At 35.1% G+C, this 12,520-nt stretch overlaps 1 pseudogene; it reads right to left on the reverse strand.

The window, feature by feature from the left end:
* The window catches only part of LOC139044131 (centromere-associated protein E-like), an 84,479-nt pseudogene that overhangs the window by 48,186 nt on the left and 23,773 nt on the right, over positions 1-12,520 (reverse strand).

A 12,520-nucleotide genomic window follows, 5' to 3' on the forward strand; every position in this document is an offset into this window, starting at 1 on the left:
AAAATATTTTTAAAAATTCTGGTTATCTTTTTCCAAATTATAAAAGCACTATATATATAGAAGTACTGTAATTTAAGAAATCTGTTATTGTTTAAAAAAGATTAACACAATTGTTGCTCAGCTAGCCTGTTAAAGTTTCCTACGTATTTTTAAATTATTCTCTCCAAAACATGACAGGTGAGCAATTAATAGTTAAAATTAAGAATATTAAATCACAAACTGAAAAAAAAAAGACAAACAATCCAAAAGAAAAAGAGAGAAAAGATACGAACAGGCAACTCACAGAAGAGAAAATATAACTGATAAATACATAAAAAGATCCACTGTGTCATTTTTAAAGAGAAGTAGCATTTTAACATGACTTTAGCTGACATGAATTCAACCATATGTCCTTGGGAAAACATTAATGCATGAATGAATGAATGAATGAATAAAGAGAAAGAAATAAAGAACAACTTTTAAAAAGTGGGCAATTCTGCTTGCCACTCTGTCAGTAGACACTCGAAGATTATATGAAAGTACCTTTCTTCCCAGGGCCTCCAAACAGTAACAACACTTTTAAAAAGAATCATTTGTGATTAATAGAAGGTAACAAAAAGTACTCTGACAAGTTCAAATGAAAACAAAAGAACAACAGAAACTAAGATTAAAAAAATTCTAGCTAGTGGACAGCCCCGTGGCCGAGTGGTTAAGTTCACGAGCTCCACTTCAGTGGCCCGGGGTTTTGCTGGTTCGGACCCTGGGTGCGGACATGGCATCACTCATCAGGCCATGCTGAGGCAGCATCACACATGCCACAGACAGAAGGACCCACAACTAGAACATACAACTATGTACTGGGGGGCTTTGGGGAGAAGAAGAAGAAAAAAAAAATGATGACGACGAGTGGCAACAGATGTGAGCTCAAGTGCCAATCTTTAAAAAAAGAAAAAAATTCTAGCTAGAAACTGTTGCCTTTTAAAAAAGGGTGTTAAAAACTAGAATCAAACAGATACTTTCTTGAAGTAATCAGGTGGATTGAAAGCAAATAAAAAAATTTAACAATTTCACCATGAGATTCAAATGTTACTTAATGCCAAGATCTGATATCTTGGCTGAGATCAACTACATACTTCTTCATGCATTTGTATAAAACAATTGAAAAAAATTAAAATGTTTTTTGAATTACTGGTTTTTAATGGAAGCTCACTCCTAACTTACTTACATGCACTCAAAGAATGATGTCCTCAACTCTCTGAGCGATTCTTTATCTGTAGAATGGCAATGATACCAACAGTCCCTTTCCCATAGGGTTACTGATAGGATTAAATAAAATACTAAATGTAAAACAACTACAACAATGCTCGGCACACAGTAGGCTCAACGTAAGCATTTGCTATGATGATGGTGATGGTACACTATAAATGCCAACATGATTACACAACAAAATAAACCTGATTTTTACCGATGAGTATGACAAGTCCATGTTCACATTTTCTGATTTTTGAGTGTCTATGTATTTCTGTAGCTTTTTAATCTGGTCTTCCTTTTCTCTAAGCAGCTCTACTTTTGAACTTAGTTCATTCTAAAAGAATCAAAGGAGAGTGAAACACAATTTAATTGGATCTAAATTCTAAGGGATTAAAAAGAATTTACATTTAATAGTTTAGACAGTAAAATTTAAAAGTTGATACTTAAATATAATTCCTTCTCTTTTCTGAAATCATGTTCAATTACATATGATGTATATTTTATAGCTCTAGTCCCTTATCAACAGAAATATCAACATAAAAGCTCACCTCAAGATCTTGATTATACACTTCTGCATGCTTAACTAAATTCTTTATTTAAGTTGGAAATTTCATGAATTAGTTGCATCTGTAAGAGCATGTGAACAGGCAACAGAGCAAACCAATAGTTAAACAGAGCAAAAAAAAAAAAAAGACAGCATTCATTCACTGCTTCAGAATCACCTAACACAGTAAGAAGGGCTGAGAGATAACTGTTCAAGCTACTGCAGCAGAGCACCTCATTATTTAAAAATACAAAAACTCTCCCAAAAGACCAAACCCAACTAACCAAACGAAAAATCCCAAAACCCCACAAAACAAAGAAGAAAACCTCAGCATAACCCAAATAACAGTTACATCATCTGTTAATAAAGTTACAATAACATCAAAAGTACATTAGTAGGCATCACTTGGAGGAGATGAACTGTAATCAAACTTTTAAAAAACATTCTCTGAATAGATTTTTGTTTTGGGTAAGTTAAATGCATAAATGTATTTACCCCGTAAGATTTTTTCTTCCCATGAATTAGCCATTTAGCTTTACACTGGCGTGCTTGTTAATGCGTTGTGATCTGGAATGCAGGTTTGGATTAGGCTGGTTCCATGTGGTGCTCACCAAAGCTACAGAGGTATGCACAGCATTACCAACTATCTACCCTGTTGGTTTATTCCACAGGGAATATTGGAAAGATGATGTTATCGCTTTACATTGTCCAACTGTCTAAAAGTATAAAGAATACTTAAAGATATAAGTATTTCTATTAAAGTTTCCTTTCTATCAAAATAGCTATAGCATTAACTATCTCAGTACCATAAACTTTTGTGTTCAAAACAAGTAAACTACAATTTCCTAAGATAAACATATTTTTCCTTAGAATTATTTAATCTTAATAATCAGATGAGTCCTTAAAGAGTAAAAGCAAATTCTAGTAGAATGCAAGCGACTGGCTGTTTCCATCCTAAACTAGTTTCAGATTTCAGACTAGTGTTGACGTTCTTATTTTAGGGCAGTATCATCCAACAGAAATATAATGTGAGCCAAATTTGTAATTTAAAATTTACTAGTAGCCACATTAAAAAATAAAACAGGTAGAATTAATTTTAATAATACATTTTATTTAACCTAATATATCCAAAATATTGTCATTTCTTCATGTAATCAATATAAAAAAAATGAAATATTTTACATTCTTTTTTCATACTGAAGTCAATTCAGACTGGCCCCAATTCAAGTGCCCAGCTGCCACATGTGGTGAGTGGCTGCCCAATTGTTTGGCAAAGTTTTAGACATTTGTATAGGTTGTAATTTAAACTGGCTTCATCTTTTACCTCTTCTTCTCTGTTTCTAACTTTCGTGCAAGAAAGCTGCCTATTTCTAATTTTTGTGCAAGAAAAGCACATTTACCAAAAAGAAAGAACTAAATGATCATTCTTAATTTTGGAAAATATTTAGAAAATAAAGATTTAGAAGGAAAAATTCTCCCACTTCTCATTTGAAATAGCACTTCATTTGAAGTATTGGTTCTCATAAACAGAAAAAGATGAAGCAACTTTTGTAAAGATCTGAGTGTAACCTTCCAATAACATATTGTTTAAGATGCTGAGCATAAAGTGTACAATACGATCAAAAGTTAATCTGTTGCTGCTTAAGAAAACAATGTAGATTTCAGCTGTAATTTTCCGCAGGTGAAATGAAATACTTAAGTTCTTAAGACAAAAATCTCCAAGTTGTGAAAATTATAAAATTAAATAAATCAAGTTTTTGTCTTAAGAACTTAAGTATTTCATTTCACCTGCTGAAACTTAGAGCTGAAATCTGCATTGTTTTCTTAAGCAGCAGGACTGAAATTTCTCTTGTTCCCTGAGCTTGATGATACTGACCTTATTTCTCCCTCTAAAATCACTATTTAAACATCCTATATTATGATATTCCCACTTGAGAATTATCCACAGCTTTGGTGATTTTTGGTGAAACCCTTTGGCAAACCAGAGCAATGACATAGGTCCTAAAGCCATAATTTGACTTTTACTCTTTTTTGGTTAAACTTTTCCCCAAAATATATGTTTTGGAACATATTTTACTGCATACACATAAACTTACAATATTTTCAGTTTAAAATGGAATGGATATTGTAAAACTGTCTTTGAAAAGAATAAGTTTTTATTACTTAATCTTTTATGTTACCTTACAGAACCTAGAATTTCAATTTATGTCCAAGAAAAACTGAAGAGAATAGGATTATTTTCCCCTTTGACTGTGGTTAAAAAAGAAAAAAAAATCCAGATGTGAGATTCAAGTCATACATTCTGTTATTTTGTAATCTTTTTGAGTGTGACAATTCAGTGAGCTTCAGTTTTTACTAATTGAACATATAAATGACGTAATAAAAAATTAGAGAAATTACTGCTACACTTATGCCCGAAGTTAATTTTACGTCATATTATTTATAATAAGAAATACACAAAAACTTAGATGAAATTTTGGAGTTCGAAGGGGCCTTGGCAAGCACCTGATCTAACCTCAGGGGTGGAGACGCGCAGGAAGGAAGCCCTATGAAATTCGGTGCTTGCTTAAGGCCTTGTCAATAATGCGTGCCAGGCTTGAATCCGCAGTGAGGTCGGGAGCAGCAAAACTGGGGCTTAAATCCATGGAGTCTGGCCCCAGAGAACCTGTTCTTAACCACGACGCCAGACCACCTCCTCTCAATAAAATCCAGTTTTACTGACTGAAGTCCACTGTTTTTTTCATGACATTTTGCATTTTGTCAATATGAGAATATTAAAAAAGGTAAAATGAAACTCTGGAGAACTTACAAACTTTTGCGTCTTAGGATATAATACCTATGAAATGTAGGATTAACTAATTTGTAGGTAGAATGGAAATAACATATTTGGCACAGGATTCTTTTTTCCTTTTAAAAAGGAAAAGAGGGTGAGAAACTAAACAATGACACAGAGGAAAAATGATTGTGTCCCTTTGGGCTATTCATACAGAAATCTGAGAAGCAGCTGCAAATTAACTCATACTTTAACCACACCAAACACTGGCTCTTAATTTTGGAGGGAATCACAGATCACTTCACAAGTATGATAACAGCTATGGATTCTCGTTCCCAAAAAATGAGTGAGTTCAAAACTTCTGCAAAATAATTTCATCGTGTCTATAAACTCTAAGTTAACGACTCTCTGCACTAAGAAATCTCTTGAATCTTTTGGACAATTTCTGTCTCCAAAGTCTGATGATTTGGGGATTAGGTTCTCTTAACATGTAGCCTAACATTATACACTGAGATAATTTAACTAATCTGTTTCATTTCTAAAAATTCCATTAAAACTACTTCATATTAGTTATACTAATTTTTACAATAACTCTCTTATGGGAAAAGAAACATGCAAAATCAGCTTTCCCAGCTATTCTAATAATGTTCTAACTACTTAGGTACATACTTTCTAAAGAAAATGAAGTCCATTAATATGTAGTATCCATACATAAAACATTCACTAGATATTAAAATTCATATTGGTCTCAGAAGGAAACAGCTATGCTCTAGGCAGCAATTCTGGTATACTCAATAAATTATTGATAACATACAAATTATCAGGAAATAATTTCTTCAAGATTAATTCATCAATAGGCAGATTCACCAAACCTGCTCAAAGATGTTTTTGATTCCTTCCTCTTCTTGCACACAAGCACAAGTGAAACAATTATGATTTAACTATTTTTAAAGCAATATAAATGAACTGATTATTTCTTAAATTCTCTAAATTGTGTGTACAAATGGAAAATGGTTGGGTTTTCAATATATCAACCTTAGAAATAAACATCTTTAAGAAAATGATACTTTTAAAAGTGTGGTTTTAGGGTCCAGCCTGGTGGTGTAGTGGTTAAGTTTGTGCACTCCATGGGTTTGGATGCCAGGTGCAGACCTACATAGCACTCATCAAGCCATGCTGTGATGGTGTCCCACATACAAAATAGAGGGAGACCAGCACAGATGTTAGCTCAGGGACAATCTTCCTCAAGCAAAAAAAAGAGGAAGATTAGCAGCAGATGTTAGCTCAGGGCCAATCTTCCTCACACACACACAAAGTGTAGTTTTAGTTTAGTTTTGTGTTTCCACATCTTTTCATCTTTTACCTCTTGATCTTTTTCCGCTTTTCTTTCTAGAGCCTCAAATTCATGCAAACCATTCTTTTCTTTTAATTTCGATTCCATTTCTTCATTTTCTCTTCTTAGTTGTTCATAGTCTAGTACCAGACTATCATAGTTAGCACGAAGTGAATTCAACTCACTTTCTAAGTTTTCCTATTATAAACAAAACCAGATTTTCAAGTCAGAGAGGATTCAAGTTCTTTGTTTTGTTAACTAAAATCTGGATTAGTCAAATAATTCATTTAACCTTGAATCATTTGGTAGTTTGGGCCATTCTCCAATATCTTCCCAATGGTCTAGCTTGATCCACAGCATAACAGAAGGTCTGCCTTTTGGTAAACTAGCTAACATAGAATAGAGGAAGACTATTTTCAAAGAGATAGAATTAAAAAAGAAAGAAAGAAAGAAAGAAAGATCATATAAACAAATGCTCTGCCTGTGCCTGACTGTTAAAATTCAGTCGGGAGTAGGAGTAGGGCACATAATGGGAAGTCATCTGACCACAGATCCTTAAGCTCCTTGGTAATAAAGCTAATAATGTAATTCTCCACCTGCTTGACTCCTGTTTAATTTCTCAGACAGCTCTGAATTTAGGAAGTGACACGGAGCCATTATTTATTGACCTCTAAAACTCCAACGGCTGCCAGGCCTCACCGTGCTGAGCAGAGGCCTGTTTCTGCTTTCTGTTCCATCATGAGGAAGAGTAAGCCATGAGTTAAAAGAAACTAAACCAACACTAGGGATTTGAAAAAAACAACAAACCTTCCAGAGTGTTTTAGGGACACAAAAGCATATAATTCCCCATAATAATTAATTATAAGAACCATTACAACTAATTATAATGGTTAGCTAATGATAATAACAATTCCCAAGAATCACTGCAATTTTATTTCAAAATTAAAATGAAATTTTCTTTAACAAATACATTTATATGACTATGTTATATTTCTTTGAATATTAGCAGCCTAGAAAGCAAACATGGAATCTAAACTTACTAAAGTATTCACTACAGTATTCCTTATTTCTTAAAGTTTTCATAAGACTATATAATTTTATTTACTTTCATTTTTCAGCATTATTTGGCAATATTACCCTTCCCTGATACACCATTCTACTTTATGCCTGAGAATTTTGATACTTTTAAAATCAGCCCTTTTTACCTTCAAGGGATGGCCCAAGGCAAAACAGAAACTTACCAAAAAATCATAGATACCAAGATCTGCTGGTAAAAACTAGAAGCAAAGGTTTACCTATTACCATACTTTAGGAAATGTTTAGCCTCTCTCTGTATGCCACAGTTACCAACGAGGAGTGTAACAAGTTGGGGAAGCCTTAATAAGAACCTCAACTACTACTGAAACAGTCAGAGCTAGAAATGTGCCACAACAGCAAACATCAATAACAAATGAATTTAAAGAAGAGTAAAAGGATAATGTTCTGTAAAATACATTTAAGTTACCTGACTTAGTAGTTTTGTTGCTGGATTCCACTCTGTCTCAGTTAATGTATCAAGAGTGTTACTGAAAATATCAGACTCTGAATAGAGAGCTATAATTAGGGGGAAAAGAAATTTATCCATAAACATGTTATTAAGTTTCCTAAAACTCAAATTAAAGATTAAAAAAATTCTGATCTGAGGTAATAAGCTCAAATTAGTTAATATGTGCTCACAGTATGAATGCCAAGAATATATAAACAGATGTGATCATTTATATTCTCGTGTGAATTAAGATCACTGGTTAGAATTAGTGATAAAATGTAGGATCCTTAGTACAACACATTCATGCACGGCATAAGGACGTTTCAGTCAAGGACGGACTGCATATACAACAGGCGTCCCACAAGATTAGTACCACAGAGCCCAGGTGTGTAGCAGGCTGTACCACCTAGGTTTGTGTAAGTGCACTCTGTGATGTTCACACAACAAAATTGCCTAAAGATGCACTTCTCAGAACACGTCCCATCATTAATCAACGTGCGACTGTATAGGTTAAAAGGACAAATTCTAAATTTGAGATTTAATCATTGTAAGCAGATTTTTAAATGCCCCTAAAAAATACTTATAATGTTAGAGACAAACTTTGCAACAGATTCCTGTGTAAATGCTACCCTTTCAAGATTAGCAAAGTTTAAGCCAGACATTATATGGGTACTAACTTAATGAGCAGTGATTAAAACAAAAACAAAAAATAAAAATATCTGTCTCAAATGTTTCAACTACAGCACATCATTCTTAAGAGATATGGAAAAAATAGAGAACTTCATGAATGTTCACTTTCTTAAAATTACTTATTTTTATCATCGTAATCACATCTAAAATACATACATTTTATTTAACTGTGTTTATCACATTAACTGAGTTATAAATAAAGTCTCTCTTTATAGGGATACTTTTATAATTAAAAGTAGTTGAAGAAGAACTCACATTCATCAATTTCTCCTCCTAAAGTTAGAGCAGACTTATGTGTCTTTGTTGTTACATTCTCTGGTACATTAAACTCATTTACATAGTTTGAATCCTTCATTTTGTTAATTTTGCCAACACACCAAGTGACTCTTCGTTTTTCTTTAGCCTAAAGAAGAAGAAATCAAAATTACCTCACACAGATCTGGCTCAAACATCATAAAACAAGGGAACTAGTTTCCATTTTTAACAACCATTGACTTGGTAGAATTCTTATTCAGCCTAGTTTAATATCTTATCAGTCTAAGGACATCCTGAGATAAGAAAACATATTCAAACTTTTCAAATTAGTGTTAACTTCATAATAAATTTGATGAAACTATTATTTAAATTTCATTTTGTATTTGAAGGCTTACTTACAAGAATTTCTGCAAATTTACTGAAAGGAATTAGTTAAGTATCAATCCTTCAAGTAATCTGGTGTTACAGAAGACAGCACAGCCACCAACATAGTGACCAAAAGCACTTCTGGGAACCCAGCCTTAACTGGGAAGGAACAGACAGGCAGCCCATTTGAACTTCCCTCAGCAAGTAAATCTTCCACAGGGCCATTCCCATGCCAATTCTTTGCCAGTTTATAAAGCTCACGATCCAACCAGCGCTCCTAATCTTGTTCCTTCCGTTCTCCCTTGGGACTCTGTTCCCTCAGGTATCTGTTCATCTGTCGTCTTCACTACCTTCTTCCACTGGGCTTTAAGAATGCTCAAGCCTCTGTTTTCTGCTTTTGATTTTTTCAAAAACAAACCCTTCACTCCTTCCTTCTCTCTAGCCAACATTTTCTTTTAGTTTCTATGTTCTCTTCTTCCTCGTCTCTCTACTTCTTCCTCATCCCTCCTGGGATACCTCTGTCTCCTGGTTCTTGTCCCACCCAGCTAGCTGTCCTCATCACTCACTTGGCTTTACTGCTTTCTCTTTCTCTGACCACCGCCTAAGTGTTTTTCCATATTTTACAGGTATATTCCTCTCTTGTCCCTTTACTAGAACAAGCATTATCTCATCTTTTTTGATCCTCTCAACAATCCTCTCTTACTACATCCACTTTATAGATGCCTGAGTGTCCAAAAAGTTTGCATGAGTTGTGTACAGTCATACAGCCAATTGGTGGCTGAGCCCATGCTTGTAACTTCAGACCTTATCCACCACCCATTCCACTGCGTTGCCTGTCAAGATTATCTGTTGTCCCCAGAATATATGGCTTCTGCTTGAAATGGCCAGCCCTTTCCACAGCCTGCTCTGCAAAAGCACATTCATATATAAATCCTTGATTCCCATGACCTTCAGCTCAACTCCATTCGCTCCCAAAGCCACTGGACCCTGTCATCTGAAACTCATAAACCTAGAACTCCTTCCACCCCAGTGATTCAGTTAATCCCATTATAGCTAGTTAGCTTAAGAGGGACATCTAGTCTCTTGATCCACTGTTTTCTTTCTGCCAGCTACCTTTGGGCTCTCATCCCATCATCTTAGATTCTATAGATCACCAGTTCAATCACATTTTTGGGTCAATGGTCTCAAACTATTAGACCCATTCTGTGTTCCCCACACTTATCCTATCACAATGTACACTCAGATGAATTACACTGCCATCTGAGCTTTTATTAGCCTCCTGAACACTGTGTGGACAGCCAGAAGACTGGCTACCAACATCACCTGGGCCCTTAAGGCTGCCTGGCAAGACTCCTTGCCCCCTCGTTGGCTTTCTTTTCCATTCCCTACAAAGGCGAGACTATTTCAAACCCTTAGCAGGTCTACAAACTGTGTCTCTACCATCTCCAGCCACCACAGAAGAAAAATTAAACCTCCTATTTCACAAAGAAAATACAAGCCTAAACTTACAAAAGCATTACTTGCATTGATTCCTACCCTTTTCCTCTGTCCTTGTTATAATGAAGGAGTGTTTCTCCTTCTATCTAAGGCCAGACCCTTCTACTGGCCATCTCAGCCTACTGCAAGGTGGCTTTCATTCCCAATACATAACTCAAATTGTTTTTGCGAAGGAGCTTCTTGTTTCTAAATCCAAAAAGTTTTAGTCTATATTTGTCTTATTTAACTTCTCAGCAGAACGTGACATCACTGACATAGAATGTGACCTCTCTATGCAACATTCTCTTCTTTTAGTTTACCACGTTCACCTGGTTTCTTTCTTAACTCTAGAGCTAAACCTGGGCTCCTTTAGGCATTCCTCTTTTTTGCTTTTACCTAAAAAGTTGTTTGGGAGGATCTTATCTTTGGCCCTCTGTTCTTTTCATTCTCAACATGCTCCCAGAGCAAGCTCATCCATTCTCACGACTTTAATTTGGATTTGCAGTAGTTAATGCCCAAATTGATATCTCCATCCCAGATCTTTCACTTGATTTTCATATATTTGCATTTTCAACTGCCTGACACCTTAAACTAGAGCTGACCCAAATAAAACACTGGACAGCTCCACTGCTCTTCACTCAATGTTCCTTAACTCAACAAATACTGCTACCAGCTATCCAGCAAGCCCAGTAATGTGTGCATGTCATTCTAGATGCTTCCTTCTCCCTTTCCATGTCCCCATGTTGAAACAATCACAAAGTTCTGTCGAGTCTGTCTCCCAAATAGCTCTCCAATTTACCCATGTTTTTTCCATCTCCAGAGCCACAAGCCTTGTGGAGGCCCAATCAATTGTAGGTACACAGTAGCCACATCTTTCTAAACAGCAATTCCAATCATGTTACCTACAAGGCTTTCCCATATCCTTAGCATAATGCAATGTTCGAATCCTACAATGTGGTTTAAATGCCCCTGCCACCAGAATATTTTAAGTCCAAGAAATATGTTTTCTCACGACTCCAAGCTTTTGTACATGTAGATGTCTAACCGGCATACTTTTCCCTACCCCTTTCCTTGGGCTGTTTCCTACTCATGGCTGAGCCAACAGATGGTTTTGATGCCTTCCATTTACCTGGTATGGTGGACTTAAAGGTAGCGTCTATTAATAATAATCTTAACAGCATACACTTATTGAGGATTTGCTGTATGGAGAGTATAGTGTTAAGCACATTCTATATATCACTTCACTTAATTGTCACATCAGTCCTATGAGGTGGGGATCAAGCTTTCTCACAGATAAGGAAACTGCAGCAAAAAGTATTTAAGAAAGGGCCCAAGGTCGAGAGTTAGGAATTGACAGAACTGGGATTCAAATCCAGAAAGTCCAGCTCCAGAGGCCATTCTCTTAACCATGACACTATCACTCCCCAAAACATCTGCTGGATAAATAAACCCCTACTCTGGTAAAAACAAAAGCACACAGACTGGAAGCCAGAATTTTGATTACTATGTTGATTTATAGTCTAGATAAATTTTCCTGAGATTACTATTTCTGTTTCATTAAATAGAAAATATTACCACATACTCTAGACACCTGTGGTTTCCAATCACCTAATCAATTTCATTAGAATTTCATAAGAAGTATAGTGCAAATAGATTCCTTGACTACATCCCAGACTTTCTGAATTAGGATCTCTTCATATGGGAATCAGGGTTAAGTATTTTTAATGAACGTTCTAGGTGTTGTTGAGGTATAGGCAAATACACAAAAGGTTCTTTCCTAAAATATACTGTATCAAAGGATAAGAAACACATAGCTATATAATAAGCATATAAGAATACCAATTCTATTCCCTATATATCAAGTTTAAGCTGTCATCTTTCATAAAAAAAATAAGACCCATATATGTGCTGCATACAAGAGATGCATTTCAGACTTCAAGACACTCACAAACTGAAAGAGAAGGAATGGAAAAAGATACTCCATGAAAATGGCAATGAAAAGAAAGCTGAGGTAGCAATATTCATATCAGAAAACATAGACTTTAAAATAAAAACTGTAACAACAGACAAAGGGCACTACATAATGATAAAGGGAATGATCCAACAAGAATATTTAACATTTACAAATATCTATGCACCCAACATAACAGCACCTCGACATATAAAGCAATTATTAACAGACATAAAAGGAGAAATAGCAACACAATAATAGTAGAGGACTTTAACAATCCACTTACACCAAAGGAGAGATCATCAAAACAAAAGATCAATAAGGAAATGGCGTAAATGACATATTAGACCAGATGGACTTAGTACACATGTATAGAA

The sequence above is a fragment of the Equus asinus genome, unplaced genomic scaffold (assembly GCF_041296235.1).
Source record: "Equus asinus isolate D_3611 breed Donkey unplaced genomic scaffold, EquAss-T2T_v2 contig_617, whole genome shotgun sequence".
Lineage (NCBI taxonomy): Eukaryota > Metazoa > Chordata > Mammalia > Perissodactyla > Equidae > Equus > Equus asinus.